The following is an 11,799-nucleotide window of genomic DNA, read 5'->3' as shown; positions in this document are numbered from 1 at the left end:
CACTGTACCTTGTATATGTAGCTTCGACCTGTATGTGGCCCTGTGTAAGGATGATAGGGTGTCTCTAACCAGTGAAGTGACCGAGATGAGGGACGTTCGGCTGATTATACACAAGATATTTCAGTTAGTATTAGCTAATTTAATCCTTTTTTCAGTAAAATAATATTTCAACCAAAATGTTGTAACAAGTTAACGCTTACCAACAATCGCGACGACAACATGCGAGCGGTTAGGTCCATCACAAAAAAGGCCACTTGCTTTTGACCTTAGCGGCAACGGCTCTAGCACTGGCTGAAGGAGGGATATTGATACACTTTGCAATTTCATAATTACCAGTCCTTACATATGGCGATTCTTCAGGATCACGGAGTTGGTATGAATTCTCAATGCCACCAAAATCAAAAATCCGGACTTGAAAATTGGAGTTTTCTTTATGTGTGAAATATAGCATGGAGTCCAGATTGTTTTGTACATCTGGTAGAACTCCTCCCAACCACGAGTCAATGCAATTTTGCCACTTTGGAGTTGCGACCAAAAGCACCAACAGGGGTTATTCCTTCCGTCAGGCATAACCAGGTCCAGGTAGGGGGTACGGTTTGGTAGATCATCAGGAGTTATAGGTAATGACTATTACACATAGGTCAAGTTCTGTCAAAACATCGAGAGTATTGCAAAAACTTGAAAATTAAAAGGTGTGTAGTCAAGGGATGTGTGGTCAACCAGTTTGAACATTGATGGCCTTATTACTGGCTTCAGAAACCTCAACTTGTAGTTCTGTGTGGTACCGTGATCCATCACTTGTAATCTCTTACCCTTGTCCTTCGAAGATGTCATCTATGGAAAGGGTCAGACAGAGATCATGTTGAAAAATGAACAAAATCATAGTTCATTTAAAAAAACTCATACAGTTGAATCTTTTGATTTAAAATCTACAGACATGCATGTTTTTGGAATTGGAAACAAAGTGGTTCAATTTTTCCACATACAGTGCAACTTTATTTTTGTTAAAATAGGTTACTGTCGTGATCTATTGAATCTTTAACAGAACAATCTTAATCAAACCTAAATGCATAAAACCCATTTTAGATGAACAAATGAGAAACCCAAATCAGTCACCCATTCATTTAAAAAATGTTAACTAGCTTATTTTGATTTTACAACGATTAAATTTTTATTACATTGACACTACATGCAGATGATGATTAATAACCGATCACTATCAAGAGAAGAGTTAGGATAGAGTTTTACCTTGGTTGACATTTTCTCGGAGATGAAGCTATTGGAGTCGATACCTTCAGCAGCAAATTGTGTGTTAGGTTGGGGTTACTATGAGGAATGTTTTGTGAAGGAAGATGGAAAGTGAATAGTGAAGGATACTTATGTTACCCACTTTTGAATGAAAAAAAATAAAGTAAAAAATGAGGTATTAAAACGCGGCGTTTAACAAAAAAATTGAAATCTTAATTTAGCTATTAAAACCTTACTTTTTTGATAATCTCCAACAAATAATCCGTTCTATCCCAATAACTCTCCGTAAATCCCTCTCCATCAATGCCCGTTGTTAACGAAAAACTAAGTAAAATTTAATTTGCCTTCCAAAAAAAAAAGAAATCCTAGGAAAATGAAATTATAAATTGTTTGCTATTAACCCAATTAATGTTAGCAAAGTTGTTGAAGCACATTTTATGACTTAAATAAAAGAATTAATTTAATTAATCGGTTTCTACGTAACTACTACTATTTCCTTTCAAAATTAAATTCTTCAACATTTGTTACTAGCGAAATTAATGCTAGATTAAAATATAACCGGTTGAATTTCGAAATAAATTTTTTAATTTTTTTTTAATTTAAATTCAATTTTTGAAATCATTTGATTACTGGGTATATTTTATTATTTTTTTAATGCCTGTGACTACCTATTTTGATAATTATTAGTGTTTAAATTTAAATTCTTCAATGTTAATTGTTAACCTAGATAAAACTAAAAAAATCTTTCATGTTTGAGGCAAAATTAACTGGGTAAATTAAAATGTTGAAATCATTTGATTACTTGTTTTCTTGATACCTAATAGTATTTAACAAATAAACTAGTTTGCAATTCAATTCAAATTAAAAAATAAATTAGTTATAACATTTTCTTTAACAACAACGTGTATTAGCAAGGGATAACAATTTTAAAAACATTCCTAGTTCAATTAAAGGGGATCTCTGCACATTTATAAACGAGACATTTTCAAAACATTTTGATAATCAAAATCAATTAAAGGATATTTTACGTTTTCCAAACATTAGGATAATACAGAGTTGGCTAATAATAAGTACCCTCTACCACTGATTCGACGTTTGGAATAATTTCACATTAAAAGGTTTAATAAATTCTCAACTAACATAGTAACATAGAAAAAAAACTCAAAAGAAAAACGTTACACTCATTAATCAACTATTCTTCGTCTGAACACTTCCTTGACATCTCCCTCCCTTCAACCACAGACATCTTCGAAGTAATTAAACAAGAATGGAACTTGAATTCCGGTAAGCATCTTCTTCAATTTTTACTACCTCCTTTGATAGCAGCCGTATCTGTAAAGAATAAAATCGAGCATATTTAAATAACTGCATGCAGAGAACAAGTAAATAAAGAGTCACGAAATGTTTGGCTATAAGTCATCCCTTCTTTTAGGTTTCGCTCCCATGTTTTTTATTTGTTATTGTTTCTTCATGTTGGTTAGGTATGTTAATGCATTAAGGAACATACAACAATCGTACAACCAGTTTTATGACTTCGGGCTCTTTGCAACAGATGTACGTATATCCACAATTTTTCCTTCTTTCATTGTTATGCTTCTGTTAAAAAACATTTGGAAAACTAACTTGCCATGGTTTTGTCTTGTTCCGCCACAGGATGATATTGAATTCCCACCTAATATCGTGAATCTATTCAAGTGGTACAGTACCATGGATCTTTATTTAATAGGCACTCAAGACAATTGCTTCCACATCCCGCCCAAGAGAGACGGTGACAGGTTCTGGTTTAAGGGAGCTGATTTAGGGAGGATACGACGCATGTATAGACGATCTTCTTTGCTGAGTGTGGAACGTAGGTACGTTGGCTGGGGAGTATTCTACATGATCGTCATGGACATTAACCGGAAAGAAGAACCTCCGTGTGTCGTTGACGAACTGTATGCGTCGAAGGTTTTGCCTGAACAAATTATACAACGCTTATCGTCGGTGTGCGGTGCTTACTTCAACAAAGAAGCCCAACTTAGAGTCTACCACACCGAGATGTTTCTTAGGAATCACCGCCAGAGCCAACAATAGCATCATGTGGATACTCAGCAGTCAGGGTGAGCAATATCTAACCACTGTTATCTGCTCTAATTTCTCATGTTTTCAATATTTATGCCTAAATTTTTTTAACTCAACTACAGTGCTATTTTTTGGTTTGTATATATGTTGCATATATCCTGCATTTTATTTTATTGTGACTACATTTGGTAATAAGTAGTGTTTCAACCTAATAGTGACTGTTACTGAATGCAAATGCAATGCTACTGAATGCAAATGATACTGGATGCACATATCATAAATGATAATAATAATCTATCAGGAATCGATTCGATTAGATTAAGCATTTAACAGAAAAAATGTCATGTTAACTGTTAAACAATAAGTTTGGCCATGACAAAAATTTTAGAGGTTTAGTTATTCTTCTTGTGCAAGAATTGTTTGTGGCCATAAGTCTATAACAAAATCATTTTCATAATATTGTTACCCTAATGAATGTTGGGTTTATAAGATTTCTTAACTATCTTATTTGTTAATTGGGGCAATCTCCTGGTTTTGGGTTCTAAAACACAAAAAACAAAAAACGAAACGTATTAGAATTCCAAACAAGTATATTGTCACTGGCCCATTTAAATTTCAATTGGAATTTTTGTACATACTGTATAATCCTTTATGTTTTAGCAAGATTTTTTTTCTAACAATAGCTTTAGGGCCCACGAAAAAATTTAAAATTTTTATACACAATGTATCTACCACATACACCAGTCCGATTTCAAAATGTCCAACTAAAAAAGGTGATATTCAACGTGTAAAGTTCCAAAAACATTCCTGGTATGTCCCCTATGTTAGTCCCAACAAGTTCAACTACATCATAATATCTTATCTTTGGGAGGTGAATGGTGAAGGACTCCAAACGACTTGAACTTAATTACTGGTCATAGTGTTTCTAATTTCCAATCGAAACTTCATGACCACAGCAGAACAAGGAACCAGATTGAGGATATTTTATCAACAAAATCCGCTAACATATAATGGAACGATAATTTAAATTGGATATAAAAAATGAACATTTGTGCTTTTGTGGTATATCACATGGTGTTTTAAAATCCATATAACGTATAATGAGCTCCCTTAACAAGTAAACATTCTGGTGTAACAAAATTAATTTGAAAAAACGAGACTAACCTTCATCGTGTATTGTTCATTAATCCACACAGTGATAATGTGTTCCTGTCCACCATCTGATCCAACTCTTCATTCCTTGTATGGTATGATGAACAACATTTTTGTCCCCCATGATAATACGCGGGATTGAGGCGTCGCTGAAAAGAACGAAAGCAAAATCACCGGAGTCTTTTTCCCTCCGCGGCATAACTGTCACCTTTTGAACCACATGACCATACAAGTTGCAGAAAAAATGAGCAATGCCTTTAGTAGTGGGCATAGACTTCTGACCGAAGCATACGGTCATTGTCTTTGGACATTCCGCATCATCCATCTTCTTGCAGATGTACTTCTACTTTCCCTTTTCTTCCTCAGTTTGCCTTCCTCCTTGTTGCATATGCATTCATCGGCCATTGTTATATCTGTGCAAATCCTCTGGTGCAGTTGATATTCCCTCGTTCTGTGTGTTGAAGCCAAATAATCTTGCAGGATTCCTCTGATACTCCAACCACACGGATTCCATTGTTACGTCGCATAGAATTCTAGAGCAAATATTTGAGAGGGTATTGGGAATTATCGTTAGTAGGACGGATCTCATCCTATGAACTTGGTATAAGGTGAGCCTAGTTTTCAACGCGTGTCCGAGGGTTTCGAGTTTTCTGGATTTGTCCACAACCCCTGATAACTCGGGAGATAGTAGGCATTGCAAACAGATGATACAATCATTGACAAGACTGTTCATAAACCAGCACTCCTTTTTAATGGCAGTTTGCAGAATCCCACTCAGTCCCATGGTCTCCATTGACAGTAGAAATGCGATGACCATCAAGGACTGTGTAACTTAACGTCTAAAGACTTGTGTCAGCATCCTGAATGCAGTTCAATCGATTCCATAGAACATTTTTAAACAGTCGACTGCCATGCTAGAGAGCTTCCTTCTATTATCCATGTTGTATGGGAAATTATTTGTAAGCATATAGTTTGTAGTTTTTGTGCTTAGTCGACCCAATCGTATCCTCCTTCTTGTACGCATGCAGTATGGTCTCCACTTTATTGCATCATGTTGTTGCTCGTAGTCCTAGACTAACCATCACCTACCTTGGAATATTAATTAATGGCCTTAATTACGTGGTATATGGTGTTATGTATACCACTAGGTGTGGTTTAGAGTTTCTTCTTGAAATAGAACATGCGATACATTTATCTAATAAGGAGAAATTGAAGTTAAATTGGGTAAACCTCCCCATATTTTATATGAATCATGCCAAATTATTTAGTTTATCCAACTTTATACCAACACTGAGTTTTCGTGTTATCGATGTGTACGGTTTAGGATTCACGGTTCAATGCGGAGTGTTCAATTCGTACAATTGAATGGTTTCGTGCCTATGATTTTGGTTTGGCGGTTTACGGTTCAATGAGTACGGTTTAGGGTTCACGGACTAGTGTCTAGGTTTCAGATTGTATGGTTTCGTGGCTATGGTTTATGGTTTGGCAGTTCACGGTTCAATGCGTATGGTTCAGTGACTAGGTTTTAGAGTGAATGATTTTGTGCGTATGGTTTCTGGTTCGGCAGTTTCCTGGATAATATGTACGGTTTAGGGTTCACGAACTTGTGACTAGGTTTCAGATTGAATAGTTTCGTGCCTATGGTTTATGTTTTGGTGGTTACCGGTCCAATGCGTATGGTTCAATCTGTGCGGTTTAGTGACTAGGTCTTACGGTTTAGTCTGTACGGTCTAGTACTTAATGGTCCAGTGCGTATAGTTTACCATTTGCGGTTAAGTGTTCTGGTTTTAGGGCTGCGTGGTTTAAGGTTAGTTCATTCCGGTTTAGGGATCACCATCTATGGTTCATGTTCACCGGTTTACGGAATGTAGTTTCCAGTTCAATGAGTAGATTTTACGGTTTTCTGTTACGGTTTACCTTCTACGGTTCACGGTTCCCAGTTTACTTTCTGTGGTATACTGGTGTAGGGCTTACGGTTTAGTCTGTACTATCTAGTACTTAATGGTCCAGTGCGTATAGTTTACGATTTATGGATTAGGGTTCTAGTTTTAGGGCTGCGTGGTTTAGGATTCGTTCGTTCCGATTTAGGGTTCACGATCTACGGTTCATGTTCAGTGGTTTAAGGGTAGCGGTTTCCTGTTCAATGCGTAGAGTTCACGGTTTGCTGTTTACGGTTTACCTTATACGGTTCACAGTTTCCAGTTTACTTTCTGTCGTATACTGGTTTAGGGCTTACGGTTTAGTCAGTACTGTCAACTACTTAATGGTCCAGTGCGTATAGTTAAAGATTAATGGTTTAGGGTTATGGTTTTAGGGCTGCGTGGTTTATGGTTAGTTCCTTCTGGTTTATGGTTCACTATCTACGTCTCATGTTCAGCGGTTTACCTTATGAGGTTTTTGATTCAATGCGTAGAGTTCACAGTTTTCTATTTATTATTTACCTTCTACGGTTCACGGTTCCCAGTTTACTTTATGTTGTAATCTAGTTTAAGGCTTATGGTTTAGTCAGTACTGTCTAGTGCTTAATGGTCCAATGCGTATAGTTTATAATTTACGGTTTAGGGTTCTGGTTTTAGGGCTGCGTGGTTTAGGGTTACTTTGTTCTAGTTTACGGTTTACCATCTACGTGTCATTTTCAGCGGTTTAAGGTATGCATTTTCCGGCTCAATACGTAGAGTTCAAGGTTTTCTATTTACGGTTTACCTTCTACGATTCACGGTTTCCAATTTACTTTCTGTAGTATACTAGTTTAGGGCTTACGATTTAGTCTGTACGGAATAAGGATTAAGGGTCCAGTGCGTATAGTTTACGATTTACGTTTTAGGGTTGAGGTTTTACGGTTGCGTGGTTAAGGGCTAGTTTCTTTTGGTTTAGGGTGCATCTTAAATTTATGTTCAGCAGTTTAAGCGTAGCGGTTTCCTGTTCAATGCGTAGAGTTCACGATTTTCTGTTTACTGTTTAACTTCTACGGTTCACGATTTCTAGATTACTTTATGTCGTATACTGGTTTAGGGCTTACGATTTAGTCAGTACTGTCTACTACTTAATGGTCCAGTGCATATAGTTAAAGATTAACGGTTTACGGTTATGGTTTTACGGCTGTGTGGTTTATGGTTAGTTCCTTCCAGTTTAGGGTTCACTATCTACGTGTCATGTTCAGTGGTTTACCTTTTGAGGTTTCTGATTCAATGTGTAGAGTTCACGGTTTTCTATTTACGGTTTACCTTCTACGGTTCACGGTTCCCAGTTTACTTTCTGTCGTAATATGGTTTAAGGCTTATGGTTTATTCAGTACTGTCTAGTACTTAATGGTCCAGTGCATATAGTTTACGATTTATGGTTTATAGTTCTGGTTTTAAGGCTGCGTGGTTTAGTGTTACTTCGTTCCGGTTTACGGTTCACCATCTACGTGTCATTTTCAGCGGTTTAAGGTATGCGGTTTCCGGTTCAATGCGTAGAGTTCACGGTTTTCTGTTTACAGTTTACCTTCTACGGTTCACGATTCCCAGTTTACTTTCTGTAGTATACTAGTTTAGGGCTTACGGTTTAGTCTGTACGGTCTATTACTTAATGGTCCAGTACGTATAGTTTACGATTTACGGTTTAGGGTTCTGGTTTTATGGCTGTGTGGTTTAGGGTTGAGGTTTTACGGTTGCATGGTTTATGGCTAGTTCCTTCTGGTTTAGGGTGCACCATCTATGGTTCATGTTCAGCGGGTTAGTTTCAGATGGTCAGTGTTTAACAACGCTCCTCATCTTTCTATAAACGGAGCACACCAACCCCTCCCGCCAACTAAGATGGGTTCTTAATAATACTCGTCACTAAAAATATCGTAATTTTAAAAAATAGTTCACATATTTTGAGCATATATACAATATTGGGTTCTTATACTTTTTGAATCCTCAATTATGTATGTTAATAAAAAAATTTGACACAGGCGACTAAAATGTATATCAATTCTGAAAAAGAAAATATATTTTCTCTAATTATACACTTAACACATATTATAATAACACAACCTAAAACCTCTAGTTTCGTTGTTTTCTTTGAGGGTGTGGAAGTATGTTGCGATGAGGTATGGGAAGTTCAGTCTAGTATAAGTTATAGGAGACGGCCAAAAGCTGGAAAGCAAAAAAGTCATTAGGCAATAAATTACAGGATAAGTGTCTGTGACAAACGAGAAATTAAAGAAGTGTGTGGGAGACAGGTAATGTAAATATGTAATACACATAATTAATGAAAAGGAATATAACTCATAGTAAATGAAAAAGAATATAAACCCTTTTTTCGAGTTATTGACCTAATACGTGTATGATTTTTTAAATTAAGCTTTTTCGAGTGTTTAGCCATATCATTAAACTTTGTTGTGGACTAAATCCTTGACCGGGTGTGTGATAATGAGAGATAACAACAAACAGAATTCTGTTATACGAGTATCGTACATAATGAGAATTAATTTATTAAAATTCATGGAGAGAAGCATTCATTACGAAAATTAAAATTAAAATCAATCTTCAGTTAACATATTGGTTTATGAAAATAATAGTATATTACTGTAAAATTTATATTAGCTTTGAATACATCAATATATTGACTATTGAGCTGAATAACAACAATTAGTTCCAAAAGATGGAGCCTTCTATCTTGCCAATCAGAGAATAGAGTTTTAAATAAATTAAATTTTGGCAAAACGTTTAGGACTATAAACTGGATACGTAAGTTGCTTCATATATAAAAGTTGCTTCACATATTAGAGGTCTTAGGTCTACTACCAAATATCAATCAGCTGTTAGAGCTCCTTTAAATAGTAGGGACAACCTACCATGTATGTTTGTTATTCTTTTTAAAAATTATGGTTGGTAGTGGAGGGCAACTCATTAAGTGTACATGCTGCAATATTTTTCATGTTTTTTTTTAAATATATAAACAACTAAAACACCCAATGGCTGCCAGAGGAAAGAGACGCTCAACACAGAAAATAGAGAAGGGAGACGACAAAGCCAAAAAAACAGAGTAGAAAAATCTCAAGAAAGGTTATCGATAAGGAAGTGATAGAACTGTCATCCAGGTGAGAAATAACATGTATTTCCATGTTCATTTAAATTGATTGCAACTACAACGTGTAAATGTTTCGTGTTTTGTTTCTCATAGTCTCCGCGAAAGCACCATGCATGACCAGCGACTACATGTAAATTTTAACGGTGGATCCGGTAAAGAAATTGGCGATAAATTGGCTAAAAGTACCATCCTAGAAGGGTCCCTGAAAGATGTGGTATCACAAATGTCGACGATGATGAATACACTTTCAAACCTGATTGCTTCCCAGACCAAGACGTGTTATCCTTTGCTCGGAACAATGCCATAAACGATTAATCTTCAGAATCCTCCGACTGAAAACTTCAGCCCTACAGTGATGCCTATGATAATGAGTGGATTCAGTATGCCATCAGATACTGTTGAGAGGAATCTATATTCATAAAAAAAGATTCGATCCAACATGTCCAGCATTCATGAAGCTGCCGATTCAATTCCGCACAAAGAACCAAATTGTTGTTCAATATCTTCAAAGTGTGAAAAAATAATGCCAGCTGATTATGTTATTCGCCGTAATTTATTTTGTGATAATGGAACTAGAAGGAAGGCCGATACAGAACCAGTTATACCCAGTAGCGTAGACAAAGCTGTATATGTTAGCTACTTCAACCCGACTAACCGTAAGTTGCAACTAAGGAAGGAGTCCCCAAAGATACATGCAGTGGGTTATATCCTCCTTAGAAATTCTTAAAGTTTTGTTGTTATTCTTATGTATTAATAACTAACGGGTGAGTGATCATTTTATCAGTGGATGCCTGTTCTGTTTCGTCCACCAGCAGATATGGAATTGTGCAAGGATGAACTTTCAGTTGTCACCTAAGTCTTTGGTTTAGATATGGAAGATGAAGAATTGAATTCGAAGATAATCTCACAGACAAACTTGTGGCACGCTAATAGGAGAGTCATGTATACTCTACTACCAAACAAACCATTGGTGGATAAGGTATGGTTTTTTCGTCATTAGCCTTATTTAATTTCATAAATGAAATTGCGATTGTAAAAAGTAGTTATATGAAGGTCATAACAGTTTATATTTGTTCTTTTTTGGCCGTCAAACAACGAATAATTTACCAGATAATTAACCTGACATCAAGCATGCTCATGTCTGATGCACGCCAAGACACCAGGTTTCCCTGCATGTGGTTTTTACCCACAACATTTTCTGTAAGTGCAAACCATACACATTTTTCATGGCATGGTTTCGAGTGATCCTATTTTAAACAATGTAAACTCAAATTTCAGCAATTTGCCCTTAACTGGACTCACTCGCCGAAGACTTTGAAACGCTATTACGCTGATGAATACATGGGAGAGTTTGAAACATTATGCAAGGTAAGTTTCTAATTTACGATTCACAGTATATGTTACAGTCAGCACAAAATGCTTAGTCGAATTTAACTTGTGTGTGTATCTATGTTAGACTTTCGTTCCAATGAACGAGGATAACATGCACTGGTACCTGCTTGTAATTGATGTTGAAAAAAGACACCTGATATTACTTGATTCTAAGCCATCGGTATGGAGCAGAACAAGGCGCCGTCGTTGTGCCAAGCTAATGGTACTGATTTAAAATTTCATACAAGCAGAAATAACGATTCTAACTTACTTGAACTGGCAGTGGACTTGACACATGAAATAAAATTTACTATTATTACAGGCACTGTTTATTGAGGAGATGCTTGATGAATCGACCTTCTATGCTAACCAGACCATACACAGACCAGTAATTTCGGATTATCCTATAATACACTCTGCAGAGATTGGCGAGCAGAAGGATGACTCGTAAGAAACCGTAGAAGTTTCTGTTTCTAGTTGATTTCTAAATTAGTGCGAGACATCAATAATTTTGCTAATTTGTGATGAAAATTTTTACTTTGGCACAACTTAAGGAGACCGCCTAGAAAGTGGTGTTGTTATAGTGCTATAGACTGCTTTTCCTTCCAACATTCGATAAGGATGATATTATTTTTTACAGTCCCATTCCATATGCTATGATCATGTACCCTAAGAATTTAACGCAGTTATAGATTATAACAAACGATTTTTTAATATGAAAGGAATGATTGTGGAGTTTGGGTGACAACCTGGATGAGGGAGTGCTAATGGAAGGGAAACTACAATATAAAGGTAACTACAAAAATATTTCGTTAATGGTTTGGTATACTGATGAGCGGATAATTTGTATGCTTTTTGGCATTGTTTTTAGTATGTTTTTAGTATGATTTAGTTAGATTTTAGTATATT

This window comes from Arachis hypogaea, chromosome 2 (assembly GCF_003086295.3).
Source record: "Arachis hypogaea cultivar Tifrunner chromosome 2, arahy.Tifrunner.gnm2.J5K5, whole genome shotgun sequence".
In the NCBI taxonomy this organism is placed as follows: domain Eukaryota; kingdom Viridiplantae; phylum Streptophyta; class Magnoliopsida; order Fabales; family Fabaceae; genus Arachis; species Arachis hypogaea.
This window is presented reverse-complemented; position numbering follows the sequence as displayed.